The sequence below is a fragment of the Carassius auratus genome, chromosome 43, assembly GCF_003368295.1.
Source record: "Carassius auratus strain Wakin chromosome 43, ASM336829v1, whole genome shotgun sequence".
NCBI lineage: Eukaryota > Metazoa > Chordata > Actinopteri > Cypriniformes > Cyprinidae > Carassius > Carassius auratus.
The window spans coordinates 4488803-4512055 of NC_039285.1; positions in this window are offsets into that span (position 1 = coordinate 4488803).

Genomic DNA, 23253 nt, shown 5'->3' on the forward strand with positions numbered 1-23253 from the left:
AGTATTTTCTGATTTCCTCCGATGAATTTTGAAAAACCGTTAATTAATCAACCAATCATTCAAAATCTGCATTGTTGTTACAAATCTGTGGAGCACAAAATAAAATAAAACAAAAATCCATAAATGCACAGTATATGTAGTCCATACTTCCATATTGCAGTTCTAATAACAAGGTCACATGCTCATGAGTGTATTGTGACATGCACAGAGAGTAAAAAAAAAGGGGTATCAGGGCTGTGCGATACTGGAGAAATATGGGGCAGGCCAGGCCCATGTAGAGGCCCAGAAACAGAGGTAGGCTAGATGGCCAGGGCAGAGCTGGCAAGGCAGGAGGCCAAGGCAGAGATGGCAAGGCAGGGGGCCAGTGCAGGTCCAACAGAGCAGGAAGCAAAGGCGAAGCAGAGCGACAGACCAGCGAGGCTCTGGCCGAACAACCCCGGCAGAACCAGGAGCTTGCCAGACCATAAAAGGCGTAACCGATGACCACCTCAACGAAGCTGACAGGGCAGATGATCCTCCCAGCAACTCCTGTAGTACTGCAAAGAGAAGCACATATGTTAGTTAGACTCTTGAAGGCTGTAACGGGACAGGCAGACCGTTCAATCAGTCTCCTTGGCCATAACAGGGCAGGTTGAGTGTTCTGTAATGGACGGTATGTTCCAGAGGGGAGTTGAACCTGATGCTGCTGCCTCGAGGGGCTATATAGCAGAACCCACCACCTTGGGAGGAACTAAAGCGGACTCCGTAGTAGACTCTTGGACTGGAACGACCTCAAAAGTGAACTTTTAAAATTGAGTATGCTCAGGAGTGAACTCAGACTACAGTGTGGGTTCTCAAGTGTATTCTGAAGGCTCACAGTTGGAGCAGACTCTGGAGTGGACTCTGAAGCGGCCCATGCAAGCAGAACAGCCCTGATGTGAAAGGCAAAGACGATCTTCTAGTTTGTGGCAGCAGCAGGAAGATCGAGCAGCTCAGTGACGACATCAGAGACAACTGGAGTCAGGTCCTCCAGGACTACCAGACTTGAGATCACCGGAGTCAGGTAATCCAGGACCACCTGACTCAGATCAGGCTCTGGTTCAGATTTAAGGACTGGAGTGGGTTCTGGGAGAACTGCAGTGGACCTTGCTGCCCTCCTCCTTGACCTTCGTTTGCAAGACTCCGGCACAGATGATTCGCTATCCACTGCGGCGAGCTCAAGCATCTCCTGGGGCACTGCAAGGGACAGACAAGACATCACCAAGTTGCAGTAACAGAAATAATCTATGAGACCCCACAAATCAAAAATCTTAAGCCCCTCCATCTTCAGAGCAGGCAAGGGGTTGTAATCATTAAAAATCTTTCAGTCGGAGTCATAAAGTTCCATCATACCACAAGAGTAGTTTTTGCTATTTTTGGACCAAAACATATTTTCGATGCTTCAACAAATTCTAACGGACCCTCTGATGTCACATGGACTACTTTGATGATGTTTTTCTTACCTCTCTGGACATGGACAGTATACCGTACACACAGCTTCAATGGAGGGACTGAGAGCTCTCTGACTAAATCTTAAATATCTTAAACTGTGTTCCGAAGATGAACGGAGGTCTTACGGGGTTGGAACGACATGAGGGTGAGTCATTAATGACATAATTTAGATTTTTGGGTGAACTAACCCTTTAATGCATGGCTAGCCGTTGATTATCCCTTAAAGCATACCTGCCAGCCAATCAGAATCGATTATGCAGGCAGACCATGGAATAATATAGAATAATATGTTAAGAATCTTATTCTGGATAAGAAGCCACATCATCTCAGAAAGAATTTTATTTCAAATGTTCGACTGACATTATGAAGTGAGTTTGGAGTAAAAACTAATAAATAATAAATGTTGGGCAAGAGGTTCATACATGCTTATGTTTGGAAGATGTTTGACGCATGTTGCCTTTTTCAAATGCACTTAAGCAAAACTTGCAGTGCTTTCAGATGGAGCAGAAATACTTTTGCAATATTTCAATCATTTAGTGCAGCCCTTGATAAATAAAAGAATGTTCCTTCACTCTGTAAATTTACTGTAGACAATAAAATACAGTAGAAATATGAATTATGTAATATTGGTCAGTTCTTTAGAATATCCATAAACTCACAATGAAATCTTATTTAATAAGAAAAAAAATAAATAAATATGTTGCCAGTTAAATCAAAGCATTTCAGCACAAATTAAAGTTTTAAACTGAATTGTAGTAGGCTGCAAACAATATTATAAACATGGAAAATATAAACACTTTTGTTTCACTTAATTTGAAGGTCAAATCATGTAATTTAAAGAAAAACATTTAGAAGTGTATTTAGAAGAAATATTTATATCTTTAAAAAAACCTTCTTTTTCTCTCATGATTTAGTTTTTGTGCCCAAAATTTAATTAACAGAATCGTTGTCCCAATATCTCATTAAATATTTTATTAACATAATACATGGTTAAATTGCATTTCTGACTTTAGCCACTAAATGGCAGTAGAGACCTTGTTAATATCCTTTAAAAAAAGAAAGAAAATCAAACAAACAAAGCCCAAGGATGTGAAATACAGTGGCCTCCAAAAGCTGATCTATGGAACAGTTAATTTGCACATAGAGCTTTAATCATTTAACCTGTAGTTTAAATAAATCTGTTTTTATTTCCTCTTTTTTTGTGTACCATTAGCTACTAGTTTCTTCCATTAATTTTACTTATGTAATCTGCATTACCTTAAAGTTCAATAATTGCAGAAAGAGTCAGACATTTGTTTGGTATGCATTCATATTCTGTAACTGATAATGTTATTTCCTACTGTAAATCGTCCATGCACACATTCTTACAAATCTTTACACATTAAGATAATTAATTTTCTTCTGACCCCAGGTGAAATATAAATCAGTAAAATAATACCTTTATCTGATACATAGATAGGAGACTAGACTTCCATTTGAATATTACATTCAGTACATATTTTTCAATTTAATTTCAATTTAGTATTAATTAGTTAAAAGTATGTAACTATTATCTTGTGAGCCATCGAAGGTCAGACATGAAGTGAAACAGACTACAGAGGATCAGATAAATATGCCTGCCACTTTTACAGTTTAACCAATAATGCAGTGTCATCTATTTATTCCTTTTACTGGACTGTAAAAAGTTCCATCAGCGCAATACGTATTAAAATTAAATGTTTCTAGGTGGCAGTTTGGGGGAACTGTTATTATCACATATTTTAATGGCAAATCGTTGACCTTTCAGATGGAGATTAGATATAAGGGCTATCAAAGTAGTGGCATCAAATCCATAATATTCATTGAGGCTTGTAGCATAGCTTATGATTTCAGATGCCTGAAATCTTGCATACAGTTACTATTGTACATAATGTCTGTAAACAACTGTTTTTGCAAGTGTTAATGTTAATAAAGTGTGAAAATGTAAAGCTGCCCCATAGTGCACTCATCCCTCAAGGTAAACTGCGTTCCCTTTTTTTCCTTTATAATTTTCCCTGTTGAATGCAAATTCTTTGATCGACATTTCAAAGGTCCATAAGCCAGCAAACCACAAATAAGTTTCTGAAATTGGGAATCGGCTTTCTCATAACAAATCATTTCCAAAAACAGAGAATGCATTTATCAAAGAGTGTGCATTCATCATAGGGACATGGAGATTTGAGCACATTACCTCTAGTTTAAAACAATAAGTTCATAAGGTCCCTGATGTAATAATGTTCAAAGTCAAATCCAGTCTCTTGGGTGTCCCTCACAGTATGACTTTGTATTGTGTTTGTACTGCAGGCCCATTGAACTACGAAGGATACACACTGACAAAAATAAATTTGCTTTGGGAACAGCCACTTGATTTCTTGTTTACGTCCCACTGCTGTTTTGTCCTTCAACTGCGACATGATTTAGAAGTAATGATGTAAACTAAAGACACCTCATTTGTTTTCAGATGTGCTTACCCAGGCACTAACTGTATATCGGAAAATGTGTTCAGCGGGAATGGCCATTTTTTGGCTTACCTATATAGGGAAAAATTAATTTGACACAATATAAGTGAAACAACTTCTCCTGTAAGGGTTTTTCTGAATACAGAATGTTGTTTTGCGATGTATTGCATTCGATGTAAAAAATGGAATTGAAGTATTTCAAACACACACAAAAGACCAACAAATATAACTTTATATGTGATTGTTGTAATGCCTGAGGATGACACTTAAAAACTCGTTTTCTGCTGTTGTGTCTTAATTTAATAAGGATTAAGTAAGAGAGCTTTTACAGTCAGTTTGCAAGTGCGAGTGCATATTTTTGTGAGTATACAAAAGTGTGTGAACCCTGAAGATAAAAGTCACTCAGACCCAGACAACAGCAACAAAGATCTATTTCACATGTTTTCTTAAATATTCAAGGCTGGTCTTGTTGACAGCTGATCTTTGCACAGAATATTTTCCTTGGGTTATTTTCAGTGTTTGCTGAAACCTTCTCCTTCTATCTGCTTTCACTGTCATAAAGAATAAATGAAACTTTGGTCACTGGGGAGGGGACCCTCATATTTTTACCCACTCAATCTGATTAGTGAAATCACAGACGCTGCTGTTGAATAAACAGCTAAACCTTGGTGTATTTCCCCAGGTCCTGCAAATAGCGCCAAAACCTCAACAAAATGTGATGCTTCCAATCATTTCCTTCCCCTCCTTAAGATGAGCAAAATGGTCCTTGTGATAATTAAAAAGCCATAGCTAACAGGAATCTTCTGCCTCATTAAAACCCTTCAAGCTCATGGATTTTATCCGCTGGAGGGAACGAGCACCAGTTGGGTGGCAGTCAGAGGTCTGTGTTTCAAAGATGTGTTTCAGATGATAGCCTCACCTCCACATTAGGAGATGAATTGTGATCTCAAGGTTTCCTAAAGGTTGAATTTTGGTGTGTTTTAACACCAAGAGAATTCATAGGAAGGATGAATACAAGGTTATGTAGAGCTGCAAAAATGGAGGAAAATCAAGAAAGGGCAAGGGCTAATGGAACATAAATTCTTTGAAAACTATGAAGAAGCATGAGTTGAGACAATAATGTGTCAAGCTCAAACAGCTCTCCTTTCTCTCTCTCTTCTCTCTCTCTCTCTCTCTTCTCTCTCTCTCTCTCTCTCTCTCTCTCACACACACACACACACACACACACACACACACACACACACACACACACACATATATTTTTAACATCATCGCAGAAATATGATATTTGCAACTGGCCATGATAAATTATATTGTGAGCAATATATGAGTCAAATAATTACTTTTAAACAAAGCCCTTTTATGTTCTTGATGAGTAAAACGTTTGTAAAATTTTGGGTGAACTATTCCTTTAATTTGACCCAAAAGACATACACTTATTATTATTATTATTATTATTATTATTATTATTGTTAATTTGGTAAAACATCTAAATCATTCAGTGAGACCATGCATTAAGGAAAGTAATAGGGTCAATTTTGATTTCTTGTTGACTTTAAATGTGTCATGCATTGCATTTTCTATATTACAAAGACGTTATTCAGATATGTTAAGTAATATCTTGAAATTATTCTTCAAAAGGGCACAGCAATAAAATTAGAAATTCATTGTAATATCAACTGATTTGTATTCAAATATAGGACACAAGGAAAATTTCTTTCATCTGCCCTCAGCATTACTATTGGCATATATATTTTTGGAACACATAGGAGTGTTAATATTCATGTCTGAGGATCAAGGGGGAGTCTTTATTTTATGCTACAGACATAACGTACATGAAAGTCTGGGAAGAAACACAAAATCATTTTTTATCAGTGGAGTGTACTTTTTTTCTGGGAGTTTCTGCATTAGCACGATGACCCCCAGGGCCTTTTATTTCCTGTATTGGAAATATCATCCTTTTAGATTTGCACATGAAAAGCCAGTTCTCTCTCTTCAACAAAAAAGGAACATTTCTTTTATTTCAAAGAAATAAAGTGATGATCAGAACTTTTGATAAGCTTACATGAAAAACACTGTTCAGACACTGTTCAGACAATTCAAACACAGAGTAATTTATTTAGGATTAAAACGTCCTTGATTTCCTCAGATATTAAAGGCCACACTTAAGATTTCACAAAGCTAAATGATTGCCGCACACAAGGATGGCTTTTGATACTGCATTCAAAATTATATGTATACATTAATCTGAAAATCTTTCACAGCACCCAGTAATCTAGATCTTTACAGCATTTAACCAACACAACAACACAAAACCCTAATTCAAGATTTATGAATTCATTAATCAAATCGACCTGTGCAATCAAACCATGTGCATTTTTCACCACTATCAGATCTATTGCAATAAAATCTTCCAAGGCACCCTTGAGGTATAATTTTAATCAACAAAATTGATGATATGCAGATAGGGTAATTCTTCTCCTTGCTTCATTATTTTTCGAAGAGAAGAAGAAATGCTTTATTGGATATAACTTGAACTGTCACATGACACACATCCTTAAGAGAAATTTCCTTAATCTGCATTCCTATCAGGATTCAACCAAAAGCTAATTTTCCAGTAAATCGCTATTTTGGCAGCATAGATGAAGAAAGTAAAACTGCCATTGGACTTGATTTGTAAATGTTGGTGTATTATCGTTGTATTTGCTTTTTCACAGCTTTGTGACCGTAAATCTCAATTTGGTGAAGAAGATAGGAAATAGAAAAAAACCTATGGGTGGATCTAATTTCTTTTTTTTTTTGGTTCTGGTACAGACAGCCAACAGAAAGTGAAATACAAACAGTTGCTAAATTTAACTGCACGCTTCGGTTGAAAAGTTGTTTCAACTCGACAACCACAACCTTGACAGAAGAAAGGAGGCAGGAATAATGGATTCCAGAGGGAAATGATTGGAGGTTGTCCCATAAATCTGCAGCGAGAGAGCCGTTGAGGGCTGGCCATGCTGTGCACCAGCTCATTCTGATATTTCTTGTCATGGCTTGAGCATAGCATATTACTGCATGTTGGTGGGTGCAAGGTGTTAATTTTGGTTTATGTGGGTGTTTTTGACTACTTCCCTTGCATTTGCAATCACCCAAACTTTACCATCTAATGTAGTGATACTTACATTCTAAATTATGTTTGTAAACAGCTTCATTTCAACAAATCCCACAGATAAATCCATTAAATCCAGGCAATCATATAAAACCACACACCTAACTAGAAAATATCAGTTAGTTTTTTTTATTCTTTTTCCTAAAGCTATATACATATGTTTTGCTTTGTGAAGTCAGCAACTTCAGCAAATTGTTATAAGAGCTGCATTGACATGCCTCAGGGATAATATAAATGATCCCAACCATAAGATTCAGTGATTAGTTAAATGTTCTTGGTGTTCCAGCTCACAAAAGCTGTACTCAACTTGAAGCAATTAAGACAAGTTTAGATCATCATTTCACTTAATGCATTTATTATGACAAAGATTCATCATCTTTGCAGACACGATAATTCTCCAAGTAATGTTTTTTTTTGCATACCTGCTCCTCTGTACAGTTTTCTTTCCATTATTCAGTAGAATGCATAATTAATTCCACTGAAATATAGTCAATAAATGTTTTTAAGACACTGTCTTTTATGTATATATATATATATATATATATATATATATATATATATATATATATATATATATATATATATATATATATATATAAAAACCCAATGTGTATGTTATTTTTACATCACATGCTGAACTGTAACTTTAAGATTAGCTTATTTGCAAAATAAGTAGTATAAAGTCTACATAAAATAAAAATGTACCCTATTTATTTACTAAATGCAGATTCCTGATCATATTGTACACAATTTAAGAATATTAGAGGGAAAAATCACTTTAATCATTTCTTTATTATGCTCATAAAAATAGTTCCCTATGTTTTATAAATATTTGTATAGGTCTATCTTTTTATTGCTCGGGAGTCTCAAAGGATCAGTGAAAGCAGGAAATGGTCCCTTTGACATTTGAAGTTTGCACAGAGCCCTATTCACTTTAGACTAAATTTGCTTGGTATCTTTGGCATTAATACAAAAGGTGACTTCATAAACTTAAGTTTAAGGTCATAGTTCACCCAAAAATGAAAATTTACTGAAAATGAACTCCATCCAAGAGCAGTTTATTTCCCATCTGAACAGATTTGGAGAAATTTAACATTACATTACTTGCTCACCAATAGATCAACCTTGACAGAGGAAATGAATGCTTTCAGAAGGAGAGTCCAAACAGCTGATAAAAATATCACAATAAAAAACAAGAAACCACACAGCTCCAGTCCATCAATTAACATTTTGTGAAGTGAAATGCTGTGTGTTTGTAAGAAACAAATCCTCCATTAAAGCATTTTCACTTTAAATTGTTGCCTGTTTCGAAATGTTTGAAATGCTTCATCTGTGCATATTTCTCTCCTGATTCAGACAAAACAGTTTTTTTTTGTTAAGTGATGAACTGGAGTCGCGTGGATTACTTGTGGATTATTGTTTTTATCAGCAGTTTTAAATCTCTCATTCTGACGGCACCCATTTACTGCAGAAGTATTATTTTTGGGTGAACTATTTCTTTAAGAGTTTGAATAGTCACGATTTCTAAAAATGCATTTTCAGTACACCAATATGATTTATAGTCCATATTTTAAAAGATGTACTATGTAAACAAAATGCCAGGCATTTATGGTTTTGTTTGTTATTATTGATTCTTTTAATATTAAGTTGATTCATACATGTAATACTTTGAACATTCCCCTGCAGCACTTTTAAGGAAAAGTTTTTCTAAAGGCTAAGCAGCAAGATGAACATCATGTCACACCTTTCTGTTGTTCAGTATGATGTTGCACTTCCTTCGTTCCCACAATTCTCAGCAGCCCTCCAGCAGTCGCAATACAGGCCTCAAAGTGTGCAGGAAAATAATATTAAATAATCACATTAAGAGAATTTATTATATCCAACTTATTTTTGTGATGACTTTTGAATTTTAATATTTGCATAATATTGTTTGCTACTATTTCCCATTAAGTGAAACAGGCAAGTTGCAAAATCTCATATTCTGATAAATCTTCTTTGTTAACATCTCAATCCGTTCTCAGAAGATTGTGCATTGTTATTTATTCATCCTGTTGTATTCAAATAAAGTCATCTGCTTCGAGGGCATTATTAAAAAGAATGATGGGTTTGTAAAGGAGTATGTATGCGAGGAGTGAGTCGTTAGAGATCCACAAAAGCCTCCAGCCTGGTAGTTCATGGAATCTTTAAGAAGGCAATCCACTCTTCTCTCTACACAGAGGAGGCAGTGAGAAAAGAGAGACACTTACAGGCAATATCCAGATGTGCTGCACAGATCTCTTCTTTAAGGAAACATCAATCAGGCAATATTCGAAACAAACCCTTGACATTTCATATCATACTCTGCCATATTTTCCACCATGCATGGTTGATTCGTGTTAACCAATTTGGTTGCCATAAAATATGCAAGTGGGAAAAGGTCAGAGGTTTTAAAGGTAGACATTTGCTCCAAGGGTCACTTCTGCAAAGTTCTCTCTGTGACGGCCCACACACTCAGTATCCAAATCAATAAGGACAGTTACAACTGATAAAGGAGCTTGACACACATATCATATGACCCCAATCAATAGTCTGGAATATGTAATTCACCGCTGGACCATGAACGCACCATGTTTTTCAATGATGTGAGAGATAATAGAGACTGAATTGCATCTAACTAAGGAAGCAGAGGAACGAAGAGAGAATGAATCATGTTAATATTTAACAATTATTAAATGGTACAAATTACAATTAGTGAAAAATAAATGCACAAGACAAACATGCTCAGCAGCAGAGGTACACACTGAATTCCAAAGACAGAACCCTGTGAATTCAGGCTAAAATTTGCATCTCAACAAGGCCCTTGATAAACCTGAAGAATAAAACGTTTTTATTTATATGAGGATTTTTCAGATTGCATTCATAAATTGTTTGTTCACTAAAGCACTTTTTCTGTTAGCCTATGCATTATGCATATTTACACTCTCGCTGGTAAGCTTTTTTTTTGTATGATTTTAAGTGTTCCTTGACAGAGAACAATGAGGAAGATAATATTTTCATTAATACAGTCTGCTGTAAACTCTTTTGTAATATATATATATATATATATATATATATATATATATATATATATATATATATATATATATATATATATATATATATATATATATATATATATATATAATTAGTTTTTTCTCTTATTAATAGACAAAGTTCCCATTAATGTTGCTTCATGTTAGCGCTGTTTTCCGCTATCAGTCCCTGGAATAAAACTGTAGTCAATTTTTTTTTAAATAAATATAAATAAATGAATGAATAAATAAATAAATAAATAAATAATAATAATTAAAATCACGACATTACAGAGTGTACTGTATATGCCTGTGCAACCAACTAAGGTGAGTAACTTCCTTATTTACCTTTTGTAACACTGTTTGATCATTGAAGGATATTTAGGAGATACTGTTGTCTTAATAAATTCATAATTTCCTACAACTAAAAACAGCCAGGAAGTCTCCAATCAGTATGTTGCTTCTCTATGTGACAGGTACTTAACACGATCATGTATTTTATTTTTTGCCCCCGATACAGAGTCCTGGGGCCCGTTCTTCATACATGGCTGAATTTGATTGTTGACTATTTGGCATGATCTTGGATTATTTGGTTCTTCGAAGCTCATCCTGGACTTGCTGTCATAGCAACAGGTCTGTAAAATGAATTATTTGCGACTGCCGCAGTGGATTTAGTTTAACTACAGCAGCATTTTTGTCCATGTGTGTTGCCATAGTTTCTACAAGCGAAACTGATAGCATGGATATTACGTAATTGATAGGCAACAATGAATCAGGATGAGACATTATTTAAAACTGGATCTTCACTGGATTTACACATCCTTGGGAACTTTTGGGATAATGTATGTGTACAACTGCATTAAATATTTTTAATTTTTATTTGTTTTTATATATTTTTTTAATTTGTTAAATTTTTTCACTTCCACTTTTCACTCTCACTTTATATAACAATGTGCAAGTAGTGTTTTTATATTTTTTTACAAAAATCTTACAGTACATATTGTGCCTTTAACTTAATCCCCAAACTTCTTTTGTTTGTGATTTCTTCCATCATATTACGTCTTTCCTGTTTGTTTAGTATATTCAATGATTGCATGAGATAATAATTATTGCAGTCTCCTTAACCTGACGTTTTCCACATTAATCTAGTGGGTGTTCTCCTATTAGTCGGTTTAGATTGGAATGTCATAATCATAGCCACTGGAAGGCAAGCATTCAGCCTTCAACCAAAATACTTCTTCCGCTTCTCCACGGAAATTAAAATAGATGTTTAACAAACATGTCTCAAGACACTGCATTCTGCTGCATCTTGCGTTTTTTAAATTGAATTGGTCGATCACACATACGCTTTACACTTCGCATTTAGATCGTTAAAATAGGGCCCTGAGTGTGTCTGTGTGTGTGTGTGTGTTATGTGTTGTTTTGGGAATTATTGTTGAAATCTCACCATGATACTCCCTCGTGCTTCCCATTTTTTGACAAATATATTCAGAATGATGCAAGATATCCAATTGGGTTTCTTTGACAGTTCTAATTACAAGGCATTTGTGTTCATTTGCATTTAAAGTTTTGGAAATGCTATCCATGTCTGAATTAGATTTAATAAATGTATTTTAACATTAAGGCAAGAAACAAGTACATTAAAAACACATGAGCACTGTGCATTACAAAAAGAAAACTGCACTGTACTGAAAAAAGGAATAGTCACACTTGACAGTACTTTTTTATACTGGAAAATGAAACTTTGCTCTGCTTGGGGAATAATTCAGAAACTTCTCAGACAGATAAATATTTTTCAAAAACAGCGGAGTCCTTTCTAATGCCTTTTTCTCCCCGTGAGGGCAGTAAGGCTGTTAAACAGAGTTTGCACCTCGGTGGTGCTAAACAACGTAACATAAGGGAAAATCACACTGTCTCTGCGAGATTTCTCAAGCCTCTGAGATAAACCTCCTCCATAACAACAGATGCCGTCCAATTGTTCTTAAGTTATTACACAGAGCCTTGAAGCTCATCATTATTACAAACAAACTGTCTGTGCCAAATATCATTATGTACGGCATTATAGCTATTGTTGAAATAGTCAATCCTTGCTTGTTAAATTCTTGTCAGTAGAGAAATCATGACTTTTTTAATTACATATGTTATTTCTTCTTCAAAGAGAGTAAGTTACTAATATGTTGGTACACTTCTTGTCAAAATTTGTTTAATGTGCTTTGTTCTCATTAACACCAGCAGCTAGTGCTATATAATTTTAGACTATATCACTCTTAAAAACACTGCGTTAAAAACAATCCAATTTGGGTTGTTATTAACCCAAGGGGTGGGTAAATATAGGACAGAACCCATCTTAGGTTAAATTTACCCAGCAAATTGGTTTTGTTTATTTAACCCAGCAAAATGGGTTTATTTAACCCAGCTAATAGGTTTATTCATTTTTAGTACATCACTAGCTTATTTCTGTTTTACTTCATACATTAAATAATGTTTACAGATTGACTTAAATCCTCTCAGCTTTTCTAAAATACTCCACACAACCAATAGTTTGTATGATAACTTGACTTATCATTTACATTGTTTATCATTTTTAATAGGCCTTAGAAACTCATTTAACAAACATTAGAAAAAAAATCACATTAAACAGAAATAATTTACATGTAATTGAATAGTTTCTGTTTTTCTGTTTCCACTGCGACAGATTTGGATCTTGTGCCCGAGCTGGAGTCATGTTCAACGGGGAAACGACTAACTCTCTCATGAAGAGAACTCTCTCTCTCTCTCTCTCTCTCTCTCTCTCTCTCTCTCTCGATGCAACACCCCTGTGATAAATAACTAAAAAGTACTCAAACATTGGGTCGTTATGTCTGACCCAGGAGCTGCAAAACAACCCAAAAACCGGGCTGTTACATTTGACCCATGAGCTTGGTAACACACAAACTACCCAAACACTGAAAAAGAGTCTATTTGTATTTTTTCCAGTAGATAAAAACATCTCATTGGATTGTCATTACCTAAACTTCACTCTTTAACAAGGTTATCTATCAAATGAAGTTTAATTACCTCAAAAGCAAACACTTAGAGGGCTGACTTGCAGCAACGTGATCAGAATGGTTAGCGTAGGCTAGCCAGTGTTTAACAGCGGAGATGTGAATGACACAATTGACTTCAATGTTTTATGGATGAGTTACTCTAGGCTCCTAAGGAATATCTGTCTAAGCACAGCTCCTCATGGATTGAATTAGTCTTTTGATCTGCTAATCTGCTATAAAGAAAAAGAAACACTGGAGTTTTCAACTAGTAAGCATTTAAGAAAAATAATAATAAAGTGATAATAAATCACTTTTGGCTGCTGGCAGTAAGAAGCTGTTGGGAAAATGCTGTTCTTTTCACCTGTTTTTTTTTTTCAAACTGGTGTATGGATACTTCACATCCTTATTCATTATGATGATTATTCAGAGTTTTTCATAATGATGTACAGTATGATGGTAATTTCTAGCACCCACTTTTTTTAAATGTTGTATATTTGAGTTATTTACTGTTTGATTAAAATGTTTGGAATAACAAAACTCAGTCTGGCCTTACTCTTAAAGGAATACTTCACCCTGAAATAAACATTTGCTGATAATGTACTCACCCTCAGAGAGTCTAAGATGTAGATGAGTTTTTCAACAAAACATATTTGGAGAAATTTAGCATTTTGTCACTTGCTCACCAATGGATCCTTTCCCAATGGGTGCCGTCAGAATGAGAGTTCAAACACCTGATAAAAACATCACAATTATCCAAAAGTAATCCACACAATCCATTAGTTCCATCAATTAACATTGTGTGAAGTTAAAAGCTGTGTGTTTGTAAAAACAATTTCATCATTAGGGCATTTTAACTTTAAACCATCTTCATTCAATAATAATTCTTTAGTACATAATAATGCTTCCTCCGGTGAAAAAGTCCCCCTCCCCCCCCCCCCCCCCTGTTGTCCTTGTCTACAACTGTTTTGGACTGTTTGCACTTGTAAATGTTGCTTGATCTTGGCATTTTTTCAATTATTATTACAAACACAACTTTTCACTTCACAAGATGTGAACTGATGGTCTGTTGTTTTTATCATATGCTCTCATTCTGACTGAAACCATTCACTGCAGAGAATCCATTGGTAAGCAAGTGATATAAAGCAAGATTTCTCCAAATCTGTTCTGATGAAGAAACAAGCTCATGTTGGATTGCCTTGAATGAGTTCATTTTCAGTGTATATATATATATATATATATATATATATATATATATATATATATATATATATATATATATATATATATATATATATATATATATATATATATATCTGTTTGTGTGTGTGTGTGTGTGTGTGTGTGTGCTCTTGTTTTTGTGACATATCAGGACACAATTCTGTATAATGACATGGGTATGACACAGGTATTACAAGAAGAGGGTGACTTATTAGGACATAGCCTATGTCCCCATTTGTAGGGCCATAGAATATACAGTTTGTACAGTATAAAAACCATTACGCCTATGGGATGTCCCCACTTTTCACAAAAACAAAAGTGTGTGTACAGTATGTATATGTTTTGGGGGGTGGCATCTATTCATTTTCACTATTAACTATTCATGATACTGCAAATGTATTTACATCTCCTGATGTATTTACTCTCAATGCGCACAGCTCCATATTAAGCAATATTAATCAATTTTACGGGGCAGACTTTAGAAATTTGCATGCAACTGATGGCATATTGAAATATGGAAGGATGGAGCAGGTGAGTGTGTGATGATGACACAAAGCCCTAAGAGAACCAGAAGTGATTAATGAGGACTGAAGACAACCCACACCAATCTTACACACCAAACAAGGCAGAACACTGGGTCAGACCCAAATTTTCATATAATACTGGTCGGAACAGAAGTTGAGTAGAATACTTAATAGAAATTATTATATGTTCATCATTTACTTACCCTCATGTAATTCAAATCTATTATAAGCATGCATCCCAAAACATAAAGAATGATTAGCTTGCCTGTATGTTCTTTTTATAGTTTTATAAAACTGCTTTATTTATGCATTGTCGCTTTAAAGCAGCTTTGGTTTTCTTTGTAAAGCTGCATTGATTTCTGCATAAAGCTGCTATGGAACAACATCTATGCAATATCCAGACCAAACTAAGTTAATTAACCCGGGTGTTGTGCTGAAAATCCTAATTTCGTGTTCCCAATCAAAAATAACCGGCTTTTTGTCACAAAGTCATTGAGCTTAATGTGAGTAAAGTAATTAAGCTTTAGTCCAATACGATAACATTAACTAGTATTTTCAGGAGAAAGAATATTCTCTCATGGTCAAAATTACTGGAACAGTAAATTAGTGGAATAAGGGCTACATTTTGCAGCTTACGCAATTATTATTATTATTATTTTTTGTCTTTTGTGCAAAATTTGGTTATAGAACAAAATATACTTATGTATCAAAAATCATATAATCTCTCTTGAAGGACATCCTGATTGAAAAAATCAGTGCTATCAGGAGCAGAAAGACCTGGACTACTCAAAGCTGTGCCGCACACTGCATATTTCATGCATTAAGCACAAATTGCTAATTTGGGATGTATCAGCTCAGTGAGTTCATGGTTTTGAAATTGTGTATAAATTTTGATCACATCAGGGATGCAATTAATCATTGCATGGTTTTAGGGTCAAACTGATGAATATTTAGTTATCTATATAAAATTGCCTTGACTTCTTTTGTCATAACTTTCATTTCATTATTCTAACTAGAGCAGAGGCGTACCTGTTATACCAGGCTACCACCTTAAGAGGCATCCGTCTCTCTATGGATTCATAAATTAGATTCATTGTATAAAATGTATAAGAGTTCTGCCAAATTGCATGATATAAATTCATCTCAAAGACGTTTATTCTTATCCTGTCCTAAACATTTAAATGTTTTTGGGACCCAATGGAATGAAAATTGATTCTGTTTGAATCTGAACCTACTTTCAAGATTTTGTCAATACAGACCAATTTTTTATTTTTTCGACCTGAACAAAACTCCCTGCTTTACCTGAAAGAAAACGGTCTTAGTGCTGCTGGACTAAACTGTCTCAGCGGGACTTTTCTACACAGCACGTATAGTCAAGTCAAGTCAAGTCACCTTTATTTATATAGTTCCACCCAGAAATGAAGATTTTGTCATAAGTTGCTCACTCTCATGTTGTTTTTAAACTTGAATTTTTTTGTCTTGCTGAACACAAAAGAACATATTTTGAAGAATGTTGGTAACCCAATAGTTGACGGTAACCATTGACTTCCATAGCTTGGAAAAAATGCTATAAGGAATTCAGTGGCTACTGTCAACTTGTTCTTTCTTTATAATATCTTTCTTTCTGTTCAGCAGCAGAAAATATAGAAATTCTCAATGACTTATTATTATGATAAGGTCCAGATGCACATTACAACAGTGTAAAATTCAAGTAATTAATATCATAATGAATGTATGTTTATAAAATATACTGTGTATAATCAGCAATTGCAATGTATCATTGATTAACCATGTGCACTCTAAAAATTTACGGTGCTTCAAAAGGTTCTTCAAGCGATGCCATAGAAGAACCATTTTTGGTTCCACAAAGAACTATTCAGTCAAAGGTTCTTTATGGAACCATTTAGACAAAAGGCTTCTTCTATGGCATCGTGAAGCACTTTTATTTTTAAGGCCTGTTCACACCAAGAATGCTATAAAGATAAATATAATGTTTAGCATCCACACCAGGAATGATACAATTTGTTATATTATGAGTAGACACTCCAGTTATGTTGTCTGCCATTTTAAATACTTGTACTCTTCAAAATCGGGTGGATTCTTATTATCTGTCAATTTTTTTATCATCCACAGCTGGAAAAAATGGTTCGACATCACTTTTTTTAGAATGATTATTAAATCTTTATAGTTATCATCCTTGGTGTGAAACAGGACGATAAGTGGCAGCTTTGAATGAACGTTTTATGTTTCATCATTTCTTGATAGCCTGACATTTTCTGTTTCAAAATTGAGCTCTCTGTGCTTCTCTTCTTTCACTTTTTCATAGCTGAAATGGATCTATTCCCATGGCACTTTGGAAAACCCATTTTTGCTACAGCTTCATTGTTCTGAAATGATGTATTTTTAAAGAGACTATCTTTTAAAAGTTTCCTTTACCATCAGTTTTTGAATAATAGTAAACCACACGATGGCCCCTACATAGTGTGACTGGACCCTGAAAATGAAAATATGCATAGTAAGAGGGTTTCAGCTCATATATGTTAGATTGTTATTGATCAGAGATTGAGCAATTACTCAACACTGGACAAGCTGAAGCTTGATCTATAGCTCTGGTTTAACTGTGCCGGATCAATACCTGTGCACAACAGACACATACATCATAATATTATGACATTCAAAAGTCACAGGGCAATGGAGTGCCAGTCTCAGAGACTGATGGTAAGACAAATATTCACAAGCAAATGTTGTGACAGCAGTTTGACGAACACTTTTCAAAAATTGATCCTGCATGTCTGTCTATTTCTCCGGGGAATACAGAGGTGGCAAAAAAAGGAGACTTGGGAGTATAACATTTATGCAGTCACAGTTTAGTTTAACAGTGGATGTTATTTTAGGATCATTTTGATACTATTGTAGTTTATATTAATATACCAAATCATTTTTTAATATATATATATATATATATATATATATATATATATATATATATATATATATATATATATATATATATATATATATATATATATATATATATATATATATATATATATATATATATATATATTTTATTTTTTTTCATTTTAATTTTAGTTAAAGTTTTAGTAAACATTTGGTCATATGTTTTTGTCATTTTTTGGCAGTTTTTTTATTTTGAATGTATTTCTTTGTTTGTTCTATGTTTATTTCTGTGTTTATTCATTTTTATTTCAGTTTTAGTTAAAGATAAAATGACGTGTAGCTTATATTAAAAGTTTTATTATATTTTACTTTATGTGTCAGTTAATGTTTATATTTATTGTATTAAGTATATAGTTAAATATGATAAATATGAATTATTTTTAGTGAACTATAATATCCCTAAATGTCTGTGTGTGTGTACAACTGAATTTTTACATGAATATTTATATAAAAAAAAAATTATATGATGATATAATATATATTCTTTTTTTGGGGGGGAGATGCAAAATCTCCAGCAATCTAAATATTTTTCCAAAATTCTGTTTATTTATCTATTTATCTTTTTGACAATGAAGGCTCATGCCTTGGTTAAATGGTCCTAATAAGCCCCAACAGCCCTTTATTTAGATGCTCAAACACTGCCAGGACAGTGATATGGAACAGACATCTCAGCAAGACATTGATCAGAAGCAACAGCAATCGGAAGCATCCTGTGTTCCCTCCCCCATATTCTTCTTATCTTCTCTTAATTGCCAAATCTATATTCAACCCACTATTTAAAGAGCAGAGCAGACATGGATCAGATATGGTATCCTACGCACTCTGCCAGCCGCCATTCTATGTCATCATCACTTCCTGTGTATGCCCTGCTCTCATTAGAGCTCCAGTCTGCCATTGTCTCCTGCTGCTGATCCAAAACTTGCCCATCAGCTGCACACAGCAAAATCAATACCCTTCCAAGAAAAGCTTGAAGGGTCCATTCTATATCTAACCCTTATTAGTGCAGCTACTGCCCATGACATTTACCGTATAAGATCTGTGTCCATGTCAACGACCCTCAACCTTGTCCCAACCCCCTGAAAACAAACCACCTCTCACAGTATTGCTCCGGAACTGTCACAGTTGCTATGGCAATGCCTGTTTCAAGATAATTGTTGTGTTGTGAAAACCAAAAGCACCCAAATAGTCTGCATTGGAAATAGTACAAGCAAAAATGATAGTTGTCAAAAAAGAAGCTTGTTTCTTTGACGACCTTCCCTGAGTAGCTTGAACCTGGAGTTGGCATTGTAGAAAACTGTTTAAGTAATTGAAAGATTACTCTTTTGAAGACTCTTTTCTTTTTCATCTACCAGTCACCAAAGCAATCCTTTTTAAGTTAAACAATTCACATTAAAAGATCTCAAAACAGAGATCAGACCAAACGTGGACAGATGTGGACTTGAATCGAAAGGAAAAAGTGATCACAAGGAAACACCAAAATACAAACGAGAGAGAAGCACGTCAAAAGCTGCCCAGTTAAGTCAAAATTTAGTTATTTTTGGAATATGATTAAATCACAATCACACTTTAGTCACATACACTGGAATTTGAGAATATTCTTAGATCCCTGCTTGGTGTCTGCTTATATAAAGGGTGGAATATAGCACTTGCATGATTTTGACATTTTCAGCTTTGGATTACTGTAATACTTTTGGTTTTGTGTCTGTATATCGCTATATTCTGCTAGCATCATGTGTAGTGATTATTTGAAATTTGCACATGGGTGTCTCTGTTCACTTGTGAGCTCTGTGATTTATGATTTTCAACAATCAGAGAGGTGAGAATATTTTTACTGAGATAAAGCTTGAATTAGGAGCTGGCATGTCAGGATTTCTGTGAATCTGCCTGTACGCTTTGTCTGATAGAGATCTTAAAGGGCAAAACACTGCTGATTGGATCCTGGTCCCTATGGTGAGTTTTTAAATGGATGTTAAGATATACAGTACAGGCCAAAAGTTTGGACACACCTTCTCATTCAAAGACTTTTCTTTATTTTCATGACTATGAAAATTTTAGATTCACACTGAAGGCATCAAAACTATGAATTAACACATGTGGAATTATATACATAGCAAAAAAGTGTGAAACAACTGAAAATATGTCATATTCTGGGTTCTTCAAAGTAGCAAACTTTTGCTTTTGATTTCTGCTTTGCACACTCTTGGCATTCTCTGGATGAGCTTCAAGAGGTAGTCACCTGAAATGGTCTTCCAACAGTCTTGAAGGAGTTCTCCGAGAGATGCTTAGCACTTGTTGGCCCTTTTGCCTTCTGTCTGCGGTCCAGCACACCCCTAAACCATCTCGATTGGGTTCAGGTCCGGTGACTGTGGAGGCCAGGTCATCTGGCGCAGCACCCCATCACTCTCCTTGGTCAAATAGCCCTTGATACCTTCAGTGTGACTCTACAATTTTCATAGTCATGAAAATAAAGAAAACTCTTTGAATGAGAAGGTGTGTCCAAACTTTTGGTCTGTACTGTATATATATATTAAACTCTGTGATTATGTTCAAACCTAATGTGGCAAGCTATTTTGATGCCATTTTTGATAATATTCTTACAATTCTAACTAAAGTTTTTTTTTAATGGCAACTATGCACTGGTTTTCATTATAGGTTTATTTTAGATAGATGTCTGAAAGCTGAAAGGAGTTTCAGATGAATTTAGTTTTCAATTCAAGAATATCTGTGGACATTTTCTAACACTTAAAGGTAACTACACTTAAAGGTAAAAAGGTAAAAAGTGAGCATTACAGCTGATTGCAGTCATATTGGATAAGTACCGGCTCAGCATAATGTTACGAAACTGGACATATTCAGTCTGCAAGTGTGAGAAATGTCATGAGATATTTGGAGGTTATGTCCAATCACACAAATTTGTGCCTCTCTGACTATTAGATATTGTTAAACAATATTTCATATGTTTTATGTCATTGCATTAATTGTACCATCAAAGATTAATGTTAAAATTTGCATGAATTAAGCCATTTTGTGCATTGTCTTTGCCAAAAGAGACTTTGTATTGGCTTGGATAATGTGTTAGTGGAGACTAAGTTTTATTGTGCATATGCTGGCACATTTTCCTCATAAGATTCATAATCTTATTGTGTGCTCTCTGGACAGAGTTATTTTGTGCTCTGTGATAGTGAAAAGTGAAGTGGTAAGAAAATAAAAGAGATGTAAACAGCTAGTTGTTCATTGCTGTCAGTTTTGTTGCTTTTTCATCTTGTACACTGTTTGTGAGCAATTCCCACTGAGCAGAATTGATAAAACAACAGTTTTATGTTGACTGTTTTTTTCAAGGTTCCCCTACAGTTGATCGATCTGTTCAAGCAGGTTTCAAGCTTAAACTGCATTTTATTTGAGTTGGCTCTGAACAGGTCCCCCGTTGATGAACAAATAGTGGCTTTTCTTTGAAAACATTAAACTTAACATGTTGAGTTTTCTGTGGCTTAGTGAATTTACATCAAACCATATTTTAGGTTTAATCCCCTCTTTCGAGCAGCATAAAAAAGTCTTTGTACAATTAATAAAAACCGTTTTAGGATAAGCCTTTATGAGACAACTTTTATGAACCTCTTAACTGTTTTTTTTATTTTTTGTTATTATATATAATATAATATACTTTAATATGTTAGATTTATTCAGTTAGAGTGATGTTAGCAGTATGAAATTTGTATGAAATTTTTTAAACTCACAGGAAACCCAATGGACAGACATGTTTATAACCTTAGTGCTACATATTTGCCCTTCTTTGAAAACTTTAAAATGCCCCTCAGAGAGCTGTCCTTTGAAGGCTGTTTAGAGGAAGAACATTGATTGAATGGGAGCTTTCAGAGTCTGTGAAGTAGAGCATGCATTGAGGCCTCAGATAATGTTGAGTTCACACAGCATTCAGGCATATTTTAAAGGCGGTTTTGAAATCTTCGGACAGCACTTGTTGAGGGGCTATCAGCTCACTGCAGGCGGATGAATGCAAGCATTCTTGCATAATATAGAAAAATCCATCAATGTGAACATTGATACAAATCTTCCAAATAACTGGTAAAGATAACTGTAAGCATGTTGCACACAATTTTGGCTCTTGCATTTGTGTCTTTGAATATGTGTGAATTTAAACATGTTGCATTGCGGCCCTTATGTCTCAGTTAGGATGAATTGCTTGTGCTGTAGCATCCCTTATTTGCCAGTTTGAATAAAAGTGTGTTAAATCAATAAATGTGAATGTTATGTTGGTTTTTAAAGGCTTTTTGTAAATTCTGGGGCTAGCTGCATAAACTTAGCCAGTTAGCAGTTGCCAAGGGAAAATCAGTCCTTCTTTTTTCAATACAAATAAGACCAATCTACCAATTCATAACTTAATAAAAAAAGTTTTGACCAGTCTTAAAGAAAAAAACAATTGATGACTTTTTAACTTTTTAACAGTTTTTGCAACTGGCCCCTGTACCTCTTCTTTTCCCAAGAATCTGTGTTGATTAAAGCGTAGGTATTTCATGAGAACGAATGTTCCCCACCATGAACAACCTTTTGTTTTTCCATTTTCTCTATTGATCATTTCTAGAATAAGTGCTCTCTGAAGCCTTGTGTTCAACACTGAAACCACATGTTTTCTCTAAACATAAGGATTTGTTATTTGTTTCTTTGTACGTGTATTACATCTACAATCTCCATGATCAAATGAAATATAAATAATATGTAAAATGTATCATCATTGAATTATATTACATAAATTAATATTTGAATCTTTTTTATTCTTTTGTTTTGCTAAAGTTGAACGATTTTAACATCTACACAGCTGCACATTTCAAAATTATTATGAGGCTGTAATTTATTACACTACTTTTAATATCAGCCAGATGTATGGATCCATTATCTGCCTGTGTCCTTCGCGTTAATGAAATTAAAACTGCATAGTACTTGATGGGGCACCACATCACTTGTCACTCATATGGCAGTATGATTTTCTGTGTTCCTCGGAGCACAAGTAACCCTGTATATGCCATTGTACTTTTGTAGGCACTCCAGAAACGCTAATCGTTTCTAACTTACACAGAGATAGAAATCCCTTGGGTAAATGTATAAGAGGTCTGAATAGTGGACTACACACACCTCTGATGTCAGAGATGTCTTTACATACAAGAGATCTCAAAGGGCCTAAAATATGAATATGAGTAACCATACAAAATATCCTGTAGGCAATTTCCATTTGCTTTAAAGAGTAATAGCTGTCATCAGTCATATTGTAGAGAAGAAAGTGCCCTATATCCACTGATCTAGTGTGACAGGGAACCTTGGACCAAGGAATAAGGCAAATATTAAAGATGCACTAAGTATTTT